Source organism: Aotus nancymaae, unplaced genomic scaffold (genome assembly GCF_030222135.1).
Source record: "Aotus nancymaae isolate 86718 unplaced genomic scaffold, 86718_ANA_hifiasm-v0.15.2.pri h1tg000016l, whole genome shotgun sequence".
Lineage (NCBI taxonomy): Eukaryota > Metazoa > Chordata > Mammalia > Primates > Aotidae > Aotus > Aotus nancymaae.
In genome coordinates this window covers 33,144,775-33,169,518 of record NW_026988428.1, presented here as the reverse complement: position 1 = coordinate 33,169,518, position 24,744 = coordinate 33,144,775, and the positions used below count along the sequence as shown (strand labels likewise).

General features: G+C 42.9%; 1 protein-coding gene across 2 annotated transcripts in view; it reads right to left on the bottom strand.

The window, feature by feature from the left end:
- Nucleotides 1-24,429, bottom strand: part of SPATS2 (spermatogenesis associated serine rich 2) — a 140,373-nt gene extending 115,944 nt beyond the window's left edge. The window contains exons 1-2 of one of the 2 annotated variants that reach the window (XM_012441363.2): nucleotides 24,284-24,429; nucleotides 20,054-20,116 (exon numbers count right to left, since the gene is read on the bottom strand). The gene's annotated coding sequence lies outside the window, so the exon portion shown is untranslated. The remainder of the gene's footprint in view (nucleotides 1-20,053; nucleotides 20,117-24,283) is intronic. The other variant, XM_012441364.2, reaches the window with a different exon arrangement.
- Between the last annotated feature and the right edge of the window lie 315 nt (nucleotides 24,430-24,744).

The window sequence follows — 24,744 nt, the reverse complement described above, 5'->3', positions numbered from 1 at the left end:
GGAGACAACAAAAATATTAACTAAAAAAGCTAAAAGTGGGCCAGGTGCAGTGGCTCACACATCTGTAATTCCAGCACTTTGGGAGGCCGAGGCGGGCAGATCACGAGGTCAAGAGTTCGAGACTAGCCTGACCAAAATGGTGAAACCTCATCTCTACTAAAGATACAAAAAATTAGCCTGGCGTGGTGGTGGATGCCTGTAATCCCAGCTACTCAGGAGGCTGAGGCAGGGAGAATTGCTTGAACCAGGGAGGCAGAGGTTGCAGTGAGTCAAGATTGCACCACTGCACTCCAGCCTGGCGACAGAGCAAGACTCCGTCTCAAAAAAAAAAAAGGCTAAAAGTGCTTCTGAGAAAAGGGAAGTAAAGAAGGAGGGGTGCTGCTTTTTTAAAACAAGCTTTGACCGGGTGCAGTGGTTCATGCCTATAATTCCAGCACTTTGGGAGGCTGAGGCAGGCGGGTTAGAGGTCAAGAAATTAAGACCAGCCTGGCCAACACGGTGAAACTCCGTCTCTACCAAAAATACAAAAATTAGCTGGGTGCGGTGGTGTGCACCTGTAATCCCAGCTACTCAGGAGGCTGAGGCATGAGAATCGCTTGAATCCAGGAGGCGGAGGCTAAAGTGAGCTGAGATCGCACCACTGCACTTCAGCCTGGTGACAGAGCGAGACTCAGTCACAAAAAAAACAAAAAACAAGCTTTACAAAACTATTTGATTCTATAAACCATATTCACACATAACTTGGATGAAAATGAACCCTGAAAACCAAAGGGAAAAAAAAAGAATTAAATGCTCTTTGAGAAAAAAATTAGAAAAAAAGAGAGGAAAATGTATATGGAAATAGGGGAAATGCAGGGGTCAGAAGTTGAGAAGCCCTTGAGTCTGGCAAAGGCAAAATAAAGAGGAAGGACAAAAACAAAAGGAAAAAAAATCTAGGGCAGCTTTGCAAGTACTGGAGACAAAGCATGCTAAAACGGCCTAAGATAGAAAAAGTCAAAATTGTCAGGTTGTTTTCATTGAAATTGCAGGAAATAGTACAGAAATAGAACTTTTCAACTGAGCTCCATATTACCTAATGTACATCTCTACCTGGATATCCCACAGAAATTCAAATTAAACATGTTCCTAGTAAAAGAACTGCTTAATTCAAATCATTTTCTGGAAAGCATGGGGGTGGGTGGGATTTCTATATTTACATATGAAGGATTAAGTGTCTGTGTGTGTGGACGGAAGAATATCCATAAATATACCAACAATCAATTAAATTTTCCAGATTTCCTATGTTTAAAAATTTAACATATCTCAACTAAGTTCATCCACTCCCAAGCCTGCCCTTCTTCCTATAGTCCCTAGGTGGGTAGCACCACTCAGTCTCCCAAATAAGAAACCCAAGAAGAGATACGAATTCTTCCCTTTATTCTCCCATCTTCATCCAATCCAATCCTGCCTAACCTATATCTAAATTCTCTTGAATTTATCTTCTCCATTCCAACTACCTTCTATTAGGACTTCAACTCTTCCCTGGAGTACACCAATATTCTGTATATTTCAACCAGCCTCCATGTAACTGCTGAGGGGATCCTTCTAACTGAATGTAAGCCCGTTTGTGTCATTCTCCTGCTTAAAGCACCCAATATCAAAAGTTCAAGCTCCTGAGCATGGCAAATAAAATTCTTTATGAACTTACCCTAGTCTGGCCCCCATGCTCATTTAAAACTACTTATTCATTCATTCAGTCAGTCAGCCAGCTAGCCAACAAATTTATTTTTTTCCTTCCTTCCTTCTGTCCATCCGTCTGCCAGCTAGCCATCAAATTTATTTTTTCCCTCCCTCCCTTCCTTCCTTCATTCCTTCCTTTCGTCCTTCCTTTGAGACAGGATCTCATTCTGTCTCCCCAGCTGGAGTGCAGTGGCTTGATCTCACTGCAATCTGTACCTCCCCAGCCCAAGCAATCCTCACACCTCATCCTCCTAAGTAGCTGGGACCACAGGCTCATACCACTAACTTTTGTATTCTTTTGTAGAGATGGGGTTTTGCCATGTTGCCCAGGCTGGTCTCAAATCCCTGAGCTCAAATGATTTGCCCACCTCAGCCTCCCACGGTGCTGGGATTACAGCTGTGGGCCACTGTGTTTGGCCAATTTATCCTTTTTTTTTTTTTTTTTTTTTAAGAGATGGGAGTCTCACTCTGTCACCCAGGCTGGAATGCAATGACACCATCATAGCTCACTGCAGCCTCAAACTCCTAGGCTCAAGTGATCTTCCCACCTCAGCCTTCCAAGTAGGTAAGACTATAGGCACGCACTACCATAACCAGCTAGCTTTAAAAAATTTTTTTTTTGTAGAGATAGGGTCTTGTTACCCAGGTTGGTCTCAAACTTCTGGCTTTAAGCAATCCTCCCATCTTAGCCTCCCAAACCTCTGGGATCACAGGAATGAGCCACAGCACCCAGCCAGACAGTAAATATTTACTGAGCACTTACAATATGCCAGATTCTCTACTAGGCACTGGGGAATATACTAGTGAGCAAAACAGAAATGTCCTGCACTCTCCTACCTTACAGTTTAATGGAGGAACTGCTCAAATACATGCACCCACTCAACAAACATCTTTTTAATATCTACTTGTATAAAGACTCTTCTCAGTACAGGAAATACAGCGACAACCAAGACAAAGTCCCTACCCTCAGACAGTTTACATTCTAATGATAAACTATGATACATGTCATGAAAATAAAGTTCAGGATGCTATGATATCCACAGAGACAGGGAAACCTGAAAAATGAACTGAGGAGTCAGCAAAGACTTCTCTCAGGAAGTGATAACTGAGCACAGAGCCCAAAGATGAGAAGGTAATGACAAGGGAAGGGGTGGTGGTGGTGAAGAACGTTCCAGACAGAGGGAATAGCAAATACAAAGACCCTGAAGTAAGTGGGAACACAAGGCATTAGGGAAATAAATGGCCAGAGTAATCAGAGGGTAGGAATGGTGCCAGATGAAGCTGACAACATAAGCACTAAAATGTAAATAAAATAAATGATCACTGTGTTGGGAATGGATTATTAGGGGTACAAGAGTGGAATCAGGGGAGCTCATTTAAAAGGCTATTACAGTAGTCAGAGCTGAAGCCAAATGATACACAGGAATACCAGAATCAGATGCCTAGGAGTTACAGAAGAGTCTAGGCCACAGGCCATGTACTCAGCCCAAAACAAGATGGAACTGAGCATAAATTAAGAAACAAAAAGGACTGCTCCATCCATGAAATGAGAAGTAGAAATCTTCAGCTCATTAGCTAGGAGAAGGGAAAGTCTTACATTTGGGACTAGGAATGGAAAAAGTTACCTGGAAGAAACTGGATCCTAGTCCTGCACCATTCACAGATGTGAGATCTAAACTCCTACCACACATGTGGTAGAGGAACCCCAAGTTGACACTTTATCATAAATAAGATTCAGAACTAAAGAATGAAATAGTACCATAGAGGCTGCTAAGTGAAAGAAGCCAGTCACAGGACAAATAATGCATGATACTACTTATCTGAGATATGTAAAATACGCAAAAACGCAGATGCAGAAAGTAGCATGGTGGTTGCCAGGGGCTGGGGAGATGGGGAAACAAAGAGTTGCTATTCAGTGGGTATGCTGATTAAGTTCTATAGGTCTGCTCTAAAACTGTTCCTATAGGCAGTGGGGAATATACTAGTGAGCAAAACATATACAGTATTGCACAACTAAATATTGCACAACTAAAGACTTCTTAATATTAGAGTATTGCACTAGTAAAGATTTGTCAGGAAGGTAGATTTCATGTTAAGTTTTCCCAACCTTAGAGCAGCAGTCCATCTCGAGAAAGAAAGAGAAAGAAAGAGAGAAAATTGTCTCCCCTACCCCACCCCAGAAAAGAAAAAAAGAAAGAGAAAGAAAGAAAAGAAAAGAAAAAAGAAATCGTCTCCCCCACCACGCCCCAGACAGAGTCTTGCTCTGTCAACCAGGCTGGAGTGCAGTGGTCCTTTCTCAGCTCACTGCAACCTCCGCCTCCTTGGTTCAAGCAATTCTCCTGCCTCAGCCTCTCAAGTAGCTGGGATTACAGGCACCTGCCACCGTGCCCGGCTAAATTTTTGGTATTTTTAGTAGAGACAGGGTTTCACTATGTTGACCAGGCTGATTTCGAACTCCTGACCTCACCTCCCAAAGTGCTGGGATTACAGACATGAGCCACTGTGCTTGCCTTAAAATTGTCTTTATTCGGGCCAGGCGCGGTGGCTCAAGCCTGTAATCCCAGCACTTTGGGAGGCCAAGGCGGGTGGATCACGAGGTCAAGAGATAGAGACCATCCTGGTCAACATGGTGAAACCCTGTCTCTACTAAAAATACAAAAAATTAGCTGGGCATGGTGGCACGTGCCTGTAATCCCAGCTACTCAAGAGGCTGAGGCAGGAGAATTGCCTGAACCCAGGAGGCGGAGGTTGCAGTGAGCCGAGATCGCGCCACTGCACTCCAGTCTGAGAAACAAGAGCGAAACTCCATCTCAAAAAAAAAAAAAGAAAAAAGAAAAAGAAGTTGGAGGGCTGGCTGGGAGCAGTGGCTCACTCCTGTAATGAGGCAGTAGGATCACTTGAGGCCAGGAGTCCACCAGCCTGGGCAACATAGTGAGACCCTGTATCTACAAACATAAACATTAAAATAGCAGGGCATGGTGGCCTGCTATTGAAAGGAAATAAACAGATAAGCCTTGGTTTTCTTGTGCCATAAAACAGGAAAGCTATCAAAAACTACTGGGATCATATCAAAAGGACAAAGGAGGCCGGGCATGGTGGCTCACGCCTGTAGTCCCAGCACTTTGGGAGGCTGAGGCGGGTGGATCACCAGAGGTCAGGAGTTCGAGACCAGCCTGTCCAACATGGTGAAACTCTGTCTCTATGAAAATAAAAAAAAAAGGACAAAGGAGCCAAATTAAATGGGTTCTCACTGAACTAAGATGAGACAATATGAACATCATTAAGAGTAACGTCTACAGTACCTGAAACATATTAAATACATAAATATCCATTAATTTATAATCACACTCTAAAACAAACAAAACACATTAGTCACTTTTGGAGGTTAGTGGGGCACTAAGTCATTTCATTATTCTAAATATGGACAAAGAGAAATAATTCAGCCTTTCCTGTACAAACCATATTTCAAAGTAATCAAAAAGTTAATGAAGGAAAAAGTCTTCTTTATAGAAAAATTCTACCTAATACATACAGAAGAATAAAATTAGAAAAAAAAAATCTCTATTTTGTATGCCTTAATATAAGAATAGATCTAGTCAACAATAATCAATGGCTGCTAAAATCACTGGATGAAAGGCTGATGGAGAACTTTTAGAAAAGGATGGATAATGTTGACAATACTCATCAAAATTAGGGAGTGGGAAGAATAGAGGAAACTAAGAATGGAAAAAATGTTAATAATCACTGAAGCTAGTACTCTCTATCCCTTGCCCTTCTCCTGCTTTGTTCTGCTCTCTTGGCAAAACCCGTCCCTGGTTAAATCCACTCCAAACATACACCCCTGTAGCTGAATATGGCTGGAGGAAATAAACCATACTGACTGATCTCACTTTAAATTTATAACCACAGAGGCAGGGCACGGCAGCTCACGCCTGTAATCCCACTTTGGGAGGCTGAGGTGGGCAGATTACCTGAAGTCAGGAGTTCGAGACCAGCCTGGCCAACATGGTAAAACCCCATCTCTACTAAAAATACAAAAATTACCCGGACGTGGTAGTGGACACCTGTAATCCCAGCTACGGGGAGGCTGAGGCAGGAGAATGGCTTAAACCAAGAAGGCAGAGGTTGCAGTGGGCCTAGATTGTGCCACTGCACTCCACGCTGGGTGACAGACGGAGACTAGTCTCAAATAAATAAATAAATAAATAACCACAGGCCGGGCACGGTGGCTCACACTTGTAATCCCAGCACTTTGGGAGGCTGAGGTGGGTGGATCACTTGTGGTCAGGAGTTCCAGACCAGCCTGGCAACCATGGTGAAACCCCAACTCTACTAAAAAAATACAAAAATTAGCCAGGCATGATGGCGTGCACCTGTAATCCCAGCTACTTGGGAGGGTGAGGCACAAGAATCACTTGAACCTGGGAGGCGGAAGCTGCAGTGAGATCGAGCCACTGCACTCCAGCAGCCTAGGCAACAGACCAAGACTCTTTCTTAAAAACAAAAAACAAAAAACAAAAAACAGCTGGGGGCAGTGGCTCACACCAGTAATCTCAGCACTTTGGGAGTCCAAGGCAGGCAGATTACAAGGTCAGGAGTTCGAGACCAGCCTGGCCAATACGGTGAAACCCCATCTCTACTAAAAATACAAAATTTAGCCAGGTGTGGCACGTGCCTATAGTCCTGGCTACCAGGAGGCTGAGGCAGAAGAATCACTTGAACCTGGGAGGCAGAGGTTATAGTGAGCAGAGATCAAGTCACTGCACTCCAGCCTGGGTAACAGAACAACTCTGCCTCAAAAAAAAAAAAAGTTATAACCACAAACCTCAAGAAGCTCTCATGCTCCCTGGCTGTCATATAAAATTTCCCAGCTGCAGTCATTCTCCCATTCTCTTTTTTTTTTTTTTTTTTTTTGAGACGGAGTTTCACTCTTGTTACCCAGGCTGGAGTGCAATGGCGCGATCTCGGCTCACCGCAACCTCCGCCTCCTGGGTTCAGGCAATTCTCCTGCCTCAGCCTCCTGAGTAGCTGGGATTACAGGCACGTGCCACCATGCCCAGCTAATTTTTTGTATTTTTAGTAGAGGCGGGGTTTCACCGTGTTGACCAGGATGGTCTTGATCTCTTGACCTCGTGATCCACCCGCCTCGGCCTCCCAAAGTGCTGGGATTACAGGCTTGAGCCACCGCGCCCGGCCTGTCCCATTCTCTTAAACAATTTTATACCTCTTCCTCTTTACACAAACCTCTATCACCTCCTCATCCTCAATCTTGGCTGAGCACTTTATTTTCTAATTCACTGAGACTATTACATCAATCAGAAGAAAATTTTCACAAACTTCCACTGCCAATTCAATCCACCTACTTGGTGGGTTTCCGATATACTTTAAAGATTAAATCAACAGGAATTGGAGATACATTTGATGTGAGGTATGAGGAACAAAAAGGAATCAAAGACAACTTTTAGATCTTTGCTCAAATCTTAATTTCTCAACAAGGCCTTCCCTCACTACATTTGAATCTGTCTCCATCTCTACCTCCCTCCCTCTCTAACACACACACACACACACACACACACACACACACACTCTCTCTCTCTCTCTCTCTCTCTCTCACATATTTACATGCTCACACATTCCCTCCCTCCTTTGCAGGGGTGTTTTTTTTTTCGTAGTTTTGGTTTTTTTTTTGTTTGTTTTTAGCAATACCAAATATGAAACACTAAACATTTCACTCCTTCAATTAACATCTGCCCTCACCACTAAAATATAAGCTGCATACAGGCAAGAATTTTCATGCTTAGTTCACTCTCATGTACCTGGCTCACAGTAGGCACTCAGTAAAACTTTATTAAAGAAATGAATGAAAGATTTTTGGCATGAGCAAATGTATGGATGATGGTATCATTTACACAGAAAAAGAACAGGTGTAGGGTGAGAAAAATCATGGTTTCTGTAGGAAGGAGCTTATAATCTAGTGAGAAAAAGACACTAGATTGCATGTGACACATAGATTTACAACACATTAGAATTCTGTGATTTGTTAACTGATGAAAGCAAAATTGGAATATATAGCATAATCTCATTGTTATAAAAAATTGTTTATGCATGCTTTCATATATACATACATACTTGCAAACATGTAGGCACATACAAACACATACACACGTTTCTGCACCTATACACAAAACGTTCTTGTAGGAAAAATACCAATCTGCTAGTCTGTCGGTAAGAATGGTACCATGAATGGTACCATGTAGTGTAGTGACCAAACTACACTAGGTTTGGTCACTCTGGTTAGTAGGGGAAAAAAAAAAACTATACTAGATTAAGTGCTATTGTGAAAGTATGTAACAGATGTAACAGATTTTAATGGCAAAAAGCAGCATTTGCATCCACCGGAAAGACTTCAGTGAGGTTTGAGGAGTCACCAACTGACTTGGAAGGCATTGCAGGCAGAGTTTACAGAAGAGGTAAAGGCACAGAGGCATGGCAAGAGACAGGAGAGTTCGGGACAAAGCTGCAGAGCATAGGGAGAGAAGGCCTTCAGAAGATACCTGAATAATCACCAATTCCTGAATACATACAGTTTCCATTGCTTATTTAAAGAAAATAACCAAATTTAGACTTGCATATGGCTTTCTGTTTGTTCTACTTAAAGCTACTGTTTCACTCCAAATCACAACATAATGAAATGAGCATGTGTACCCACAAACCTGGTAGAATATATTCATCAGTTCAAGATGGTTCAATCCTGACTGGAGGATAAAATTCTAAATTAATAATTACTTTGGATTGCCTATTCTTATCTATCTTCTTTTGTTTTTTTGTTTTGTTTTGTTTTGTTTTTTTTGAGACAAAGTCTCACTCCGTCACCAGGCGCCAGGCTGGAGTGCAGTGGCGTGACCTCGGCTCACTGCAACCTCCGCCTCCCGGGTTCAAGCAATTCTCCTGCCTCAGCCTCCTGAGTAGCTGGGACTACAGGCGTGCACCACCACGCCCAGCTAATTTTTTTTGTATTTTTAGTAGAGACGGGGTTTCACCATGTTGGCCAGGATGGTCTCGATCTCTTGACCTCGTGATCCGCCCACCTCGGCCTCCCAAAGAGCTGGGATTACAAGCGTGAGCCACAGCGCCCAGCTCTATCTTCTTTTGAACACCCCATAAAACCAAGTTGCAATAAGCACAAAACAATGATAATATAACAATTGCATATTACTAGATATAAAAAGTAGGCTTCTCTGACCCAGTTTTCAAAAAATTCTGATTGTAGCATTTATAGCAAATGTCTCACACCAGGCAGAATGAAGAAAGATGATCTAAATCTCAGCTAAAACTAGATAGCACTATTGCTATTAATTCTTATGAATTAATTAAACATTGATAATATACTGATTTCTGCCAAAGAAAAACTGATTTTATGTATACATGTTTCTAATTTCTTGATTTGCGAGCATCAATTAAAAGCAAAGTATCAACACTGACAGAGTCAAATATTTGTTGATCGTAAGTATAGGTTTTGTTGCCTCTCCACTCCTACTTGGAAAAACTAGGTAAAATTTCCTTCCAATTCAGGCTACATATGGCAAAAATAATTACAACTATGGTATTAGCTAATAGTTATTGAGTACATGTACTCATGGAATGTTTTACAGCAATTAAAATTCAATAGTCCTAACTCAACAAAAAGACAATCCAATTTGAAAACAGGCAAAGGACTTAAAAGACATTTCTCCAAGAAGATATACAAATGGCCAAGAAGCACATGAAAATATGTGCAACATCACTAGTCATTATGGAAATGAAAATAAAAGCACAAGATACCACTTCACATCTATTACGATGGCTACAATTTAAAAAAAGAAAAAAAACAAATGTTGTCAAGGATGTAAAGAAATCAGAATCCTCATACATTGCTGGTAGGAATATAAAATGGTACAGCCAGTATGGAAAACTGTATGGTGGTTTTCCAAAAAGTTAAACATAGAATTATTATATGTACACTATGACACCAGCTTTTGAGGAAAACAAAGAATTATCATATGACCCAGCAATTCCACTTTTAGATATAGGCACAAAAGAACTCAAAACAGGTATTCAAACAAATACTATACATGAATGTTCAGAGTAACCTTATTCGCAACAGGCAAAGGTAGAAAACATACAACTAACCATCAATAGATAGATTTTTATAGATTTTTTTTTGAGTCAGAGTCTTGCTTTGTCGCCCAGGCTGGAGTGCAGGGGCACCATCTCGGCTCACTGTAACCTCCGCCTCCCAGATTCAAGTGATTCTCCTGTCTCAGCCTCCAGAGTAGCTGGGATTACAGGCGCACGCCACTACACCTGGCTAATTTTTGTATTTTTAGTAGAGACAGGGTTTCACCATATTGGCCAGGCTGATCTCGAACTCCTGACCTCAGGTGATCTGCCCCACTTGGCTCCCAAAGTGTTAAGATTACAGGTGTGAGCCACTGCGCTTTGCCAATAGATTTTTTCTTTTCTTTTCTTTTGATAAAGAGTCTTGCTCTATCGTCAGGCTGGAGTGCAGTGGTGTGATCTTGGCTCACTGCAACTTCCACCTCCTGGGTTCAAGAGATTCTCCTGCCTCAGCCTCCCAAGTAGCTGGGACTACAGGCGCCACCACATCTAGCTAATTTTTGTATTTTTAGTAGAGACGGGGTTTCACTATGTTGGCCAAGCTTGTCTTGAACTCCTGACCTCGTGATCTGCCCACTTTGGCCTCCCAAAGTGCTGAGATTACAGGCATGAGCCACCGCGCCCGGCCCATAGAAATATTATAACTATACTATCAATATTTGCCTGATAATAACTGACACCATTCAACAGGTACACATTTCAGGCATCAGAAACTTCAGCTGCCAAAAAGGTTAATGATATACTTGGGGCTATCTTATAATGGAAATAATTAGCCAGTACAGTGTGAAAGGATGATGTGTTCTCAGCTTTATTGTCCAATGAAAAATGTAATAATGTAAAAACTGAATAGAAATTCTACTTAATCTTGCTGAAATGTTAAGATTTCAGGTAACAAGTAATCAGGATGAAAGGACCAAATATCCTTCCTTTATTCAGGAGCTTGTTCATCAGGCTAGAGACCAAACACACATTCAGTAGTCGTCATTATGCATTGTTCCCTGTGCTCCCAAATTACAGTAACATCGTATAATAAGATCCTGTAGTCTAATTTATGGATCATAACATTATGGGCTTGTAGGCTAATGACAAATGACAAATACCAACTTTTAAAACTCCTAGACACAATACAAACTGAGTAACAACAGAGGTGAAAAAGATCTACCAACTAAGCCTTGTTTAAAGCATTATCAGCTTAAGAAATAAGCCATCTCAACAAACCCAGTGTGTCCAGTGTGTATATTCTGGATGAACATAAAAACAAAAAGAAGAAGGCTGGGCACAGTGGCCCACGCCTGTAATCCCAGCACTTTGGAAGGCCAAGGTGAGCAGATCACGAGGTCAGGAGTTCGAGACCAGCCTGGCCAACATAGTGAAACCTTGGCTCTACTAAAAATACAAAAAATTAGCCAGGCGTAGTGGCAGGCACCTGTAATTCCAGCTACTTGGGAGGCTGAGGCAGGAGAATGGCCTGAACCTGGGAGGCGGAGGTTGCAGTGAGCCAAGATTGCACCATTGCACTCCAACCCATGCAACAGTGTGAGACTACATCTCAAAAAAAAAAGTCGTTTCCCGGATGGGGAGCCAAAAAATTAAAAATTTGAAAAAAAAAAAAAAAAAAGAAGAAAGAAAACCTCGTGTGTGCTGATAAGATTAACAAAACACTGGGTCAGGGCAGTGGCTCACACCTGTAATCCCAGCACTTTGGGAGGCTGAGGCAGGTGGATCATGACATCAGGAGTTCAAGACCAGCCTGTCCAACATGATGAAACCCCATCTCTACTAAAAATACAAAAATTTGCCAGGTGCGGTGGCAGGTGCCTGTAATCACAGTTACTCAGGAGGCTGAGGCAGAAGAATTGCTTGAACCCGGCAGCAGAGGTTGAAGTGAGCTGAGATCACACCACTGCACTCTCTCCTGGGTGACAGAGTGAGACTCCATCTCAAAAAAAAAAAAGATCAACAAAACACTGGCCAGGTAAAGTGGTTCACACCTGTAATCTTAGAACTTTGGGAGGCCAAAGCCGATGGATTGCTTGAGTCCAGAAATTCAAGACCGGCCTAGGGGAGAGAGAGATCCAAGATGGCTGATCACTAGCAGCTCGGGATTGTAGCTCCCAGAGAAAGCGCACAGAACGAGAGGACACCACATTCTCAGACGAATTTTTGTTACCCACGGACCAGAAGATTCCCAGCAGAGGAGCCCCACGGGTCGCCAGGGCAACTCGTGTGGCTGGCATGGCGGTTTTGCCGGCACCCCAGCGCAGTGGTTCTTGGTGCAGAGTAAACGGAATTGGGTCCCCTTTTGGTCGACGTTTGGAGCTCCAGGAAGGCAGAGTCGCCCATGTACCTGATTGAAGAAGGGACTCAAGAGGGAAGCCAGACAGGAGATTCCCAGGCAGAAAAGCACCACGAAGCTTAATGCCACTGTTCTGGCCCACGCAGTGGGTTGCTCAGATTTCAGCGCTGGGAATCAACAAGTTGGACGTCCACTCAGAGACCTAATTTGAAAGTAGGCAATTACAAAGATGACAGGTGGATGAACTCACAATGATGGGAAGAAACCAGTGTAAAAAGGCTGAGAATACCCAAGATCAGAATGCCTTCCCTTCTACAGGGGATCACAGTTCCTCATCAACAAGAGAACAAGGCCTGATGGAGAATGAGTGCGTTCCATTAACAGTTTTAGGCTTCAGAAAGTGGATAATAAGGAACTTTAGTGAGCTAAAAGAACATGTTCTAGCCCAATGTAAAGAAACTAAGAACCTTGAAAAAAGATCTGACAAAATCCTAACGAGAATAGACAACTTAGAGAGGAATGTAAGTGAATTAATGGAACTGAAGAACACAATACGAGAACTTCGCGAAGTATGCACGGATTTTAACAGTCGAATTAATCAAGCAGAAGAAAGGATATCAGAGGTCGAAGACCAACTTAATGAAATGAAACGAGAAGACAAGATTAGAGAAGAAAGAGTAAAAAGGAATGAGCAAAGTCTCCAAGAAATATAGGACTATGTGAAAAGACCTAATTTACAATTGATAGGTATACCTGAATGTCATGAAGAGAATGAATCCAAGTTGGAAAATATTCTTCAGGATATTATTCAGGAAAACTTTCCTAATCTAGTAAGGCAGGACAATACTCAACTCCAGCTAATCCAGAGAGCCCCACAAAGATATTCCTCAAGTAGAGCAACTCCAAGACACATAATCGCTAGATTCACTAGGGTTGAAATAAAGGAGAAAATTCTAAGGGCAGCTAGAGAGAAAGGTCACGTTACCTATAAAGGGAAGCCTATCAGACTCACAGCAGACCTCTCACCAGAAACCCTACAAACTAGAAGAGAGTGGGGGTCAATATTCAATATTCTCAAAGAAAAGAATTTTCAACCCAGAATCTCATATCCCGCCAAACTAAGCTTCATATGCGAAGGAAAAATAAAATTTTTCGCGAACAAGCAAGCACTCAGAGATTTCATCACCACCAGGCCTGCTTTACAAGAGCTTCTGAAAGAAGCACTACAAACAGAAAGGAACAACCAGTACCAGTCATCCCAAAAACTTACCAAAACATAGAGTATCTCTATAATGAAGAATCTACATCAACTAATGGGCAAAATAGCCAGCTAGCATCAAATGACAATACTGAACTCACAGATATTAATATTAGTTCTAAATTTAAATGGATTAAATGCCCCAACCAAAGACACAAGACAGGTAAATTGAATAAAAAGTCAAAACCCATCGGTACGCTGTATCCAGATCTACTTCACAAGCAACGACATACAAAGATTCAAAACAAAGGGATGGAAGAAGATTCACCAATTAAATGGAGAGCAAAAAAAAAAAGGAGTTGTAACTTTCTCTCTCACAAAATAGACTTTAACAGTAACAAAGACTAAAAGAAACAAAGAAGGACATTACATAATGGTAAAAGGATCAATGCAGCAACAAGAGTTAATGATTATAAATATATATGCACCCAATACAGGAACACCCAGATACATAAGACAAGTTCTTAATGACTTATAAAGAGACCTGGACTCCCGCACAATAACAGCGGGAGATTTTGACACATTGTTAATTTTCGATGGATTAACGACATAGAAAATTAATAGGGACATCTATGATTTGAACTTAGACCTGGAATAAGTAAACTTAGTGAATATTTATAGAATTCTCCACCCCAGGTCCACAGAATATACATTTTTCTCAGTATCATATTACACCTATTTTGAAAGTGACTATATAATTGGAAGTAAATCACTCTTTAGCATTTGCATAGCATTTCACAGACTTAAATGAAATATTGGTTGGCTGTCTGTTATTTTCTTCCCTTATTCCTTCCTGTCTCCGTTGTTAAGCACAATTATCGGCATAAAAGAGGTTTTTAATACCTATTTTTAGATTGCATTCCAGCCCGGGCAATAGAGCAAGAATCCTGTTCTCTCTCCCCCTTTTTCTTTCTCTTTCTTTCTCTCATTAAAAAAAAAACAAAAACCAGCCTAGGAAACATAGTAAGACCTGTCTCTATAAAAAATTTAAAAATTAGCAGAGCGCCTGTAGTCCCAGCTACTAGGGAGACTGAGGTGGGAGGATCATTTGAGCCCAGGAGTTGGAGGCTGTAATGAGCCATGATCACATCACCTCACTCCAACTTGAGTGACAGAGCAAGACCCTGATGCTAAAAAAAAAAGAAAAGAAAAATCAGGCCAGGTGCAGTGGTTGATGCCTGTAATCCTAGCACTTTGGGAGGCCAAGATGGAAAGACCATTTGAGGCCAGGAGTTTGAGACCAGCCTGAACCCTGTCTCTACAAAAATTTAAAAATTAGCTCTACCAGATGCAAGCACCTGCATTCCCAGCTATTTGGGAGGCTGAGGCAGGAGGTGGAGGTTGCAGGGAGCCAAGATTGTGCCACTGAACTCCAGCCTAGGAGACAGAGCAAGATGCTGTCTCAAAAAAAAGTCTGAGTTTAAGCTAAATGGCTGGCTTCGTTCTGAGGTGTTATATACCACCTACCATTCAGCTACAAAACTTTAACCTCCTGTCACTACATTAGTTACAGATGAGTTTCACGGTTTTCATAAAATGTCACAAAGTCTCTTATGAAGAGATCCTATACAAAGGACTCCTGCAGGACATGTAGGTAGGTTACAAGAGCAATTTATTATAAAAATGTAACTAGATATCCAAACAAGGTAAGCAGAAGAGTCACTTCTGCCATACACTAATGTACATTTTGAATCACTTTTAACCATAGGCCAGGAACGCCACCAGTGGGCTAACCACATTGACATGCTATGATCAGAGACCAAGTGGATAATGTCAGGAAAAGTACTGCTCAACTACAGAGGGTAGCCTTAAAACAACAGCAAGTCATTTAAGATAGGAAACACTGCAGGGGTTTTTTTGTTTTTTGTTTTTTAATTTTTTTTTTTTTTTTAAGACAGGGTTTCACCATGTTGGCTAGGCTGGTCTTGAACTCCTAACTTCAGGTGATCTGCCTGCCTCAGCCTCCTAAAGTGCTGAGATGGCCAAGACAGCAAGTTTTAAAAATTGGTCTTTTCAGTCCTATCCAGGTCAGTAAGAAGTAGTATCATTGGCAGCATCTTCAAGTACAAAAGATATTTACTTACCTATTCTGGCTCATTCACAATCATATAATGGCCTCATCACAAACATCCTTCTCTTCAGTCCTAATTTCCTTTAGCAAATTCTAAAGACCACCACCACACACACAACACACACACACACACACACACACACACACACACACACTCCACAAGTAGTAATCATGCATCTTGCTAATTAAATAAAATAAAAATCATCCTTCTTACCAGCAATCCAACAATCCAAGGTTTTTATTTACTATAGGATTTGGACTAGTACGAATCCCTATGTAACCCTTGGAGATCCCCCAAAACCTCCAATAAACTTATGTATTTTTTTTTTTTTTTTTTTTTGAGACAGAGTTTTGCTGTTTCCCAGGCTGGAGTGCAATGGCCCAATCTTGGCTCACTGCAACCTCCACCAGCCAAGTTCAAGTGATTCTCCTGTCTCAGCTTCCTGATTAGCTGGGATTACAGGCATGCACCACCATGCCTGGCTAATTTTTGTATTTTTAGTAGAGATGAGGTTTCGCCATGTTGGCCAGGCTGGTCTTGAACTCCTGACCTCAAGTGATCTGCCCACCTCCGCCTCCCAAAGTACTGGGATCACAGGTGTGAGCCATCCTACTCAGCCTTCAATTTATGTCTTAACCACAAATTAGTCATAGGACAATGGCCGTAGAACTTACTTTTAAGTAATGTCTATATCCTCAGACCCTGCAGAATGTTTTAAGGGCCTCCAGCTACTGAAGAATCTGTATAGAAGATGATATATATTTCAGGAACCCATTCCTATAGGTTGCCATGGTAGATGTGAACATGGAGAGTAAACACTGGCCTCTAGCCAATCCTTAATATCCAGTAACTAAAGATAAAGTGAGCTGGGCACTGTGGCTCACACCTGTAATCCCAGCACTTTGGAAGGCCAAGGCAGGAGGATCGCTTAAACCCAGAAGTTCAAGACCAGCCTGGGCAACAAAGCAAGATCCTGTCCCTATAAAAAAATGTAAAAATTAGCTGAGCACCATGGTGTGTGCCTGTAGTCCTAGCTACTGGGGAGGCTGAGGTGATAGAATCACGTGAGTTCAAGGAATTCAGGCTGCAGTGAGCTACCATGGCACCACTGTACTCCAGCCTGGGTGACAGAGCAAGACCCTGTCTCCAAAAGCAATAAAAACTAAAAAATAATAACATATAAACTTCAGTGCAGTGACACAATCACAGCTCACTACAATCTCAAACTCTTGGGCTCAAGCAATCCTTCTGCCTCAGCCTCCCCAGAATAGCTAGGACTACAGGCACCAGCCACTACACCAGTTTTTTTTTTTTTTTTTTTTTGAGATGGAATCTTACTCTGTCGCCTGGGTTGGAGTACAGTGGCACAATCTCAGCTTACTGCAACCTCTGCTTCCCGGGTTCAAGTGAGTCTTCTGCCGCAGCCTCCCAAGTAGGTGGGACTACAGGCGCACACCACACCACCACACCCAGCTAATTTTTGTATTTTTAGTAGAGACAAAATTTCACCATGTTGGCAAGGCTGGTCTTGAACTCCTGACCTCATGATCCGCCTGCCTCGGCCTCCCAAAGTGCTGGGATTACAGGCATGAGCAACAGCACCTCGCCCTAATTTTTTAATTGTTCGTAGAGACAGGGTCTTGCTATGTTGCCCAAGCTGGTCTCGAACTCCCGGTCTGAAGCAATCTCCCACCTTGGCCTCTCAAAGTGCTAGGACTGAGGACAAAGTGGACTCCCACTATACCCAGCCCACAAATGTCAAATCTTTAGAAATATTTCAAAGTCAATTCAACTGAATGGTAATTAGACTGGATTTCAGACAGACCACCTCCAAAGTTAAGTGTGGACTCACTAAGTTTCCTATAAAGCTCCCAGAAAACGGCATATTGAGCCTGAAGTCACTATGTCACCCAATAATATCATGAAGCAAGATGCAGGGATAATTAACCTGTGTAACATTTAGAAAATGAAATAGGAGACTGGGTGCAGTAGCTCACGCCTGTAATCCCAGCACTTTGGGAGGCCAACGCGGGCGGATCACCTGAGGTTGGGAGATTGAGACCAACCTGACCAACATGAAGAAACCCTGTCTCTACTAAAAATACACAAAATTAGCCAGGCATGGTGGCGCATGCCTGTAATCCCAGCTACTCTGGAGGCTGAGGCAAGAGAATCACTTGAACCCGGGAGACGGAGGTTGCACGAGATCACGCCATTGCACACCAGCCTGGGCAACAAGAGCGAAACTGTCTTAAAAAAAAAAAAAAAAAGAAAGAAAGAAATGGGAGGCTAGACTCATCCTAAGAGACAGTTCATTGCAGCTATTTCAACTTATTACATTTGGTATTATGTTACAGTTTATATACTGTATATGGAGGGAGAGAAAATGGAGCCAAATGACTTCAACCAATTTTACTTTCTATTCTGCCTATGTATTCCAGCTACCTGCTTGAAATATTTAAAGCATACAGCACGAATTAACATTTTTTTCAATGAGTGAAGATACAGAAGGTAAGCAGTAAGCAGCAGCTCATACATGTAAAACATGTTTAAATGAAAAAAGTACCCCAAATTTCAATCAAAGGCAGCAAAGTGTACTAAAAATTGCACATTTTACATAACATATAGAGCATTCTTAAGATGATCATCCACATTGCACATGACTGGGAATAACTGTATATAACAAATGGTTCCTTCCACATTGGATACATGAAAACTGGGTAAAACATTTTCTTTTTTTTTTTTTTTTTTTTTTTTTTTTTTTTTTTTTTTTTTTTTGGAGACGGAGTTTCGCTCTCGTTACCCAGGCTGGAGTGCAATGGCGCGATCTCGGCTCACTGCAACCTCCGCCTCCTGGGTTCAGGCAATTCTCCTGCCTCAGCTTCCTGAGTAGCTGGGATTACAGGCACGCGCCACCATGCCCAGCTAATTTTTTTGTATTAGTAGAGACGGGGTTTCACAATGTTGACCAGGATGGTCTCGATCTCTTGACCTCGTGATCCACCCGCCTCGGCCTCCCAAAGTGCTGGGATTACAGGCTTGAGCCACCGCGCCCGGCCGGGTAAAACATTTTCTTTTGAATCATTTCCACTCTAAGTGTCCCGCTAGCAATACAGAAAAAGTCAATAGAGAAAGCACCATCCCTTACACAGAAAGCCAAGCGCTACCTTCAGGTAGCATATGATAAAATCACCACTTAAAAGTAGCCAAGCCAGGCTGGGTGTGGTGGCTCATGCCTGTAATCCCTGCACTTTGGGAGGCCGAGGCAGGCGGATCATGAGGTCAGGAGTTCGAGACCAGCTTGGCCAATGTGGTGAAACCCCGTCTCTACTAAAAATACAAAAATTAGCCAGGCATGGTGGCACACACCTGTAATCCCAGCTACTAGAGAGGCTGAGGCAGGAGAATCACTTGAACTTGGGAGGTGGAGGTTGCAGTCAGCTGAGATTGTGCCATTGCACTCCAGCCTGGGCGACAGAGCAAGATTGTCTCCAAAAAAAATAAAAAATAAACAAAAGTAACCAAGCTGCAGCAGGCCATGGTGGTTTAAACATGTAAACCCAGCACTTTGAGAGGCTGAGGCGGATCATTTGAGGACAGGAGTTCAAGACCAGCCTGGTCAACATGGCAAAACTCTGCCTTTACTAAAAATACAAAAATTAGCCAGGTGTAGTAGTCCCAGCTACTCAGAGGTTGAGGCAGGAAAATCACTTGAACCCAGGAGGCAGAGGCTGCAATGAGCTAAGATCACGCCATTGCACTCCAGCCTAGGTGACAGAACAAGACTGTCTCAAAAATAAATAAATAAAAGTAACTAAGCCTCCTCAAAACACTAAACACAGAATTACCATAAGGTCCAGCAATTCTATTTCTGTGTAAATAGAAAAAAAAAACTGAGAGGAGAGTGATATGGCTTGGATCTGTGTTCCCACCAAATCTCACGTCAAATTGTAATCCCGAGTGCTGAGGGTGGGGCCTAGTGGGAGGTGACTAGAACATCAGGGTGGTTTCTCATGAATCGGTTAGTACCAGCCCCTTAGGGCTGTTCTCACAAGATCTAGTTGTTTAAAAGTGTATAGCACTTCCTTCCACCTCTCTCTCTTCCTCCTGCTCCAGTCACCTAAACATGCCTCCTTTCCCTTTGCCTCCCACTATGATCATGTTTCCTGAGGCCTCCCCAGAAGCTGCTATGCTTCCTGCACAGCCTGCAGAATCATGAACAAATTCAACCTTTTTTAAAAAAAATTACCCAGTCTCAGGTATTTCTTTACTGCAATGTGAGAATAGACTAATACACAGGGATTCTAACAGGTATTTGTACACCAAAATTCACAGCAGCATTACTCACAACAGCCAAAAGGAGGAAGCAACCCAAATGTCCATTGAGGATGAATGGATAAACAAAATGTGGTATGTACATACAATGGAGTATTATTCAGTCTTGAAAAGGAATGAGATTCTGACATATGTTATAACATGGATGAATTCTGAAGATATTCTAAGTGGTACAAGCCAGACACAAAAAAGTAAATATTATATTATTCCACTTACATATGAGGTACCTAGGGTGGTCACATTCATAGAGACAGAAAGTAGAATATAGGTGGCCAGTGGCTGGGTAGAGAAAGAGAAACAAGGAATTATTGTTAATTTTTTCTTTTTTTTATAGACAGAGTTTCACCATGTTTGTCAGGTTGGTCTTGAACTCCCGACCTCAGGTGATCCACCCGCCTTGGCCTCCAAAGTGCTTGGATTACAGGAGTTATTGTTTAATAGGTGCAGAGCTTCAGTCTGGGAAGATTAAAAAGTTCCCAAGACAAAAAAAAAAAAGTTCCCAAGACAGATGGTGGTGATGGTTGCACAGCAATGTGAATGTACTTAATGCCATGGATCCATACACTTAAAAATGGTTAAAATGATAAATTTTCTGTTATATATAGTTTACCACAATGTTTTTTTTTTTGAGACAGTCTCACTCTGTTGCCCAGGCTGGAGTGCAGTGGCACGATCTCAGTTCACTGCAACCTCCACCCACCAGGTGCAAGCGATTCTCCTGCCTCAGCCTCCCAAGTAGCTGGGATTACAGGTACATGCCACCATGCCTGGCTAACTTTTGCATTTTTAGTAAGACAAAAATATAGGGTTTCACTATCTTGGCTAGGCTGGTCTTGAATTCCTGACCTCGTGATCCACCCCTCCTAGGCCTCCCAAAGTGCTGGGATTACAGGTGTGAGCCATTGCGCCTGGCCAATTTTTTTTTTTTAAGTAAACAAAAAGGCCAGGCGCGGTGGCTCATGCTATAATTCCAACACTTTGGGAGGCCAAGGCAGGTGGATGGCTTGAGCCCAGGAGTTGGGAACCACCTGGGCAACACAGTGAAACCCTGATTCTACAAAAAAATACAAAAGTTAGCTGGATGTGGTCAAACAGCCATGATGGTACCACTGCACTCCAGCCTGGGCAACAGAGTGAGATCCTTTCTGGGCGTGTGGCAGAGGGGCGGTGCAGGCTGGGGGAACGGAGAGTAAACAAACTAGCCAATACCAGCTACTCAAGAAGCTGAGGGAGATGATTTAAGCCCAGGAGTTTGAGGCCAGAATGAGCAACATAGCAAGATCCTGTCTCTAAAAAATAAATAAATAAATAACCAAGAACAACTGTCAAACATTTGTGGCAAAAACATAAGGAGAAAAGCAAAAGAGTCTGTAACAGGCAAGCTTCACTGTAATCCTTCAGAGTCTAGATGACTTCGTTGAAAGTGAAGATCCCAGAAGAGACGGGATGGACATGCTATTTTTATGTTGCTGCAAATATACACTAAGCAACTAAGGAAGCTGAATTATATTCTACGGGTCATTTGATAATATAATGAATGGACTGTAGTTCCTAACAATTACATCCAAAAAAATACAAGCTTTTCTTTCCAGTTTCCAATGAAAGTAGCAAGACTGAAATAATCAGTTATACACATAACAGAGAAACCAGGTAGATCTGAAAGAGTGACTTTTAGTTTCCAGCTTTAATATGGTGATCCTACAATGGGAAACTGCAAGGGAAACTGCAAGCAGCAATTTTTAGAATAGTATATACAAACTTTCTTCACTGCCATTATAAAGTGACTGTGTAAGTTACTTTTAACCCTTCTGAGCCTCATCTGAAAAATGAGAATACTTACAATTAACTGATAAGATAATAATGTATACTGAGTTCAGTGCCTGGAATACATAAATGCTCAACAAATGAAAATTCCCTCCCATCTTAGCCTGATCAGCCTCCAGGGGCTACGATCATGTTTTGGCCATAACCTGTGGCTCCTCCCTCACGCCCCAGCTGTTTCCCTCAGTTCTAGCTGTTTGACTCCTGGTTTCTAAGAGGATCCTTCTATCTAAGTTTAGATGTAATGCTGGAACCAATTGTGGGCTCAACAGGTGCCTGGAGGGCACCTGAGTACTGAGCAGTTTTCAATTGTTTTCCAGAGTTAATCGGTTTTGGCTCCACAACTGGCTGTCTTGACTTCTACAAGTAAGAGTGCCACGGATGCACAGTACATCAGCAGTACAAGACTACACAGAAAACTAACTGTGCTCGCAGGACAAATCCTTAGCAAATGTTTTTAGTCCTATTTATCAGGACCTCAGAGCTTTGTTAAATCACAGGAGCAGTAAACCTTCAATGAACTCTACAGATGTAGCCTACTAACTTAATCTTCATCTATATCACTGTTACCAGACCCACGTTTCAACCCATTCCTGCTGCTTTACTACAATCAAGACGGCGGTGAAGCAGAAAGGGCAACAAGGCAGTTAAGATTTTAAAAAGCCATCCGATAAAGCTGGGACTGACTCAAGCTTTGTTCTTCACTAGCTCTGTGACCTTAGTAAATTATTTAACCTCTTAATTTATGAAATATGAAATAATTGTGAGGGTTAAATGAGATAATACATGCAAAAAAAAAAAATCTTAGCACCTTAACTAGCCCACCGAAAGAGGGCAATTAAAAAAGAGACACATTAGGCAGGGCTCCGTGGCTCACGCATGTAATCCCAGCACTTTGGGAGGCTGAGGCGGGTGGATTACCAGGTCAGGAGTTTGAAACCAGGCTGGCTAAGATGGTGAAACCCTGTCCATACTTCAAATACAAAAATCAGGCAGGCATGGTGGCAGGTGTCTGTAATCCCAGCTAGTCGGGTGGCTGGAGTCGCCTGAACCCGGGAGTCGGAGGTTGCAGTGAGCTGAGATCGCGCCACTGCACTCTAGCCTGGACAACAGAGCAAGACTTCATTTCAGAAAAAAACAAAAAGAGACACATTGTCACAAATAAGAACACTGCATTCACTTCTTGCTTTGTTCAATTTTTCATAACATCTAAGAAAAGTGACAATTTAGATCGTTTTTGGACTTTTTTAAAATTCCTGAACATCTTTCTTGAATTAATTGGACCTTTATAAAGTAACCTAAATGCTACCATCCAAGACCCAGCTGAGAAATATAAAGTGATGAATGTCCAGAAATCTTAGATGAGTCAGCAAAACTTAATGCCCAACAAATAAAAGGCTTAACATGGACTATTTATGAGCACAGAATGGTAATTACAATTTCAAAATTAGCAATTTTCTATCTAGTACCATTACAAATTTGGTCTGGAAATCCAAGTATCAAGGAAACTTAAAGACCATAATCCCAAAGATACTTTTCCACAATATTCCCAAACCACCTTAATTCAAACTGGAAGGTATGAAGCAGCCTGATTATTTGAAGTTAATATCAAGAAATAATTTAAGGCAGAACCCCAGCTCTCTCCCACAAACATAAAAACAGTAGCAATTCTAACAAAGTACAGATAACTTTATCCATCACCTTTTGGTCAAACTGAAAACAAACAAGCAATCTTCTGGTTCTCTCCAAAACACTGAACTCTGCATTATGATTGACCTAACTCAAAGCAAGGTATTTTTGGTGATCTGTCCTCTCCTGCTTCATTAACCATAGGTAAATTACGTATAGCAGCCTGCTAAACAGAGGGGAAGTAAATATTATAGGCATATTTTATCAGTAAAATGGACAAGTGATAATCAAATTATTTAAAGAACGGCTGGTACTCCTTAGCAGAGGGACAAGCTTGAGAAAGATCCACTTTCTAAAAGAACCCAATCATTCTGGATGAATTAGGAGAAAGACAGCACTCTAGTCCAAAACTGACTGAATCTACCTTTCTGCTTTAATCCAAGTCCAAACCACATCAATTTTATGCCTCTGCCTCTCCTCGCCTTATTTTCCATTCCGTCTCCCCCTTCAATTCCAAGAACGCCCTTCTATCCCTTATTTTCGAATCTCATTATTGCCCAGGACTCCTAAGGACCTCGGACACCCACGGAGGTGACCTTACGCATCCCCACTGCATTCTCAATTCATTGTACTTCTCGTCCCAAATGATCCAATTCTTCCCTTCTTTTCTATCTTGCTCGTTATTTCTTAAAATCCAATACCTTACACACCCTCACGCCAGAGTCCCTCATGCCAGAGTCCCTCACGCCAGAGTCTCCCCTCCACTCCATTGTTTCCCCGGCCTATCCCTCTGGAAACTCCCCAACTCGGACGCGGGTGCCTCGGCGGCCCCACATACCCCAAGAACCTTCCACCCTCCCGGCCACTCCGGGCCTCTAAGGGCCCCCGTCCCCAACAATTGCCCCCTCCCCCTTTTTCCTCCCTCAACCCGCTCCCCGCACCTCGGCCCCCCTCTAAGCCCCCGCCAACCCCTCCACCCAGCACCCCCAGCCTCACCTAGCCCGGGCCCCCGCAATCGCCTGGTCGCCCCAGCTCCAGGCTCCGCGTCCCGGACGCTCCCGGGTCTGAGGAGAGGAGAGGAGATCCTCTGCCTCCTTCACCTCCTCTTCTAGAGCAGCCACCGTCGCCACCGCGCTCCTCCCCCAGGTCTCTCAGAACCGGACGCCGCCCCGCCCCCACCGCCGCCTCCCCGCTTCTCGCCTGCGCCGGACGACAGGCCGGGAATCGCAGCCGCGGCGGCTGCCTGAGCACCAGCGGATCACCCCGACCCTCGCCGGGGCAGCTACTCGCCCCGCCCCGGAGCCCACTCGGGCGCGTGCGCGTCAGCCAGCCAGCCGGAGCACAGGCGCGTACTCGCGCCGGCGCGCCAAGCTAGAGGTTGTTGCAGCCAGCGGGTGCACGAGCGCGGCCGAGGCGGTCCGCGCGCCGGAGATTGAGGGGAGCAGTGAGAGGCGCCG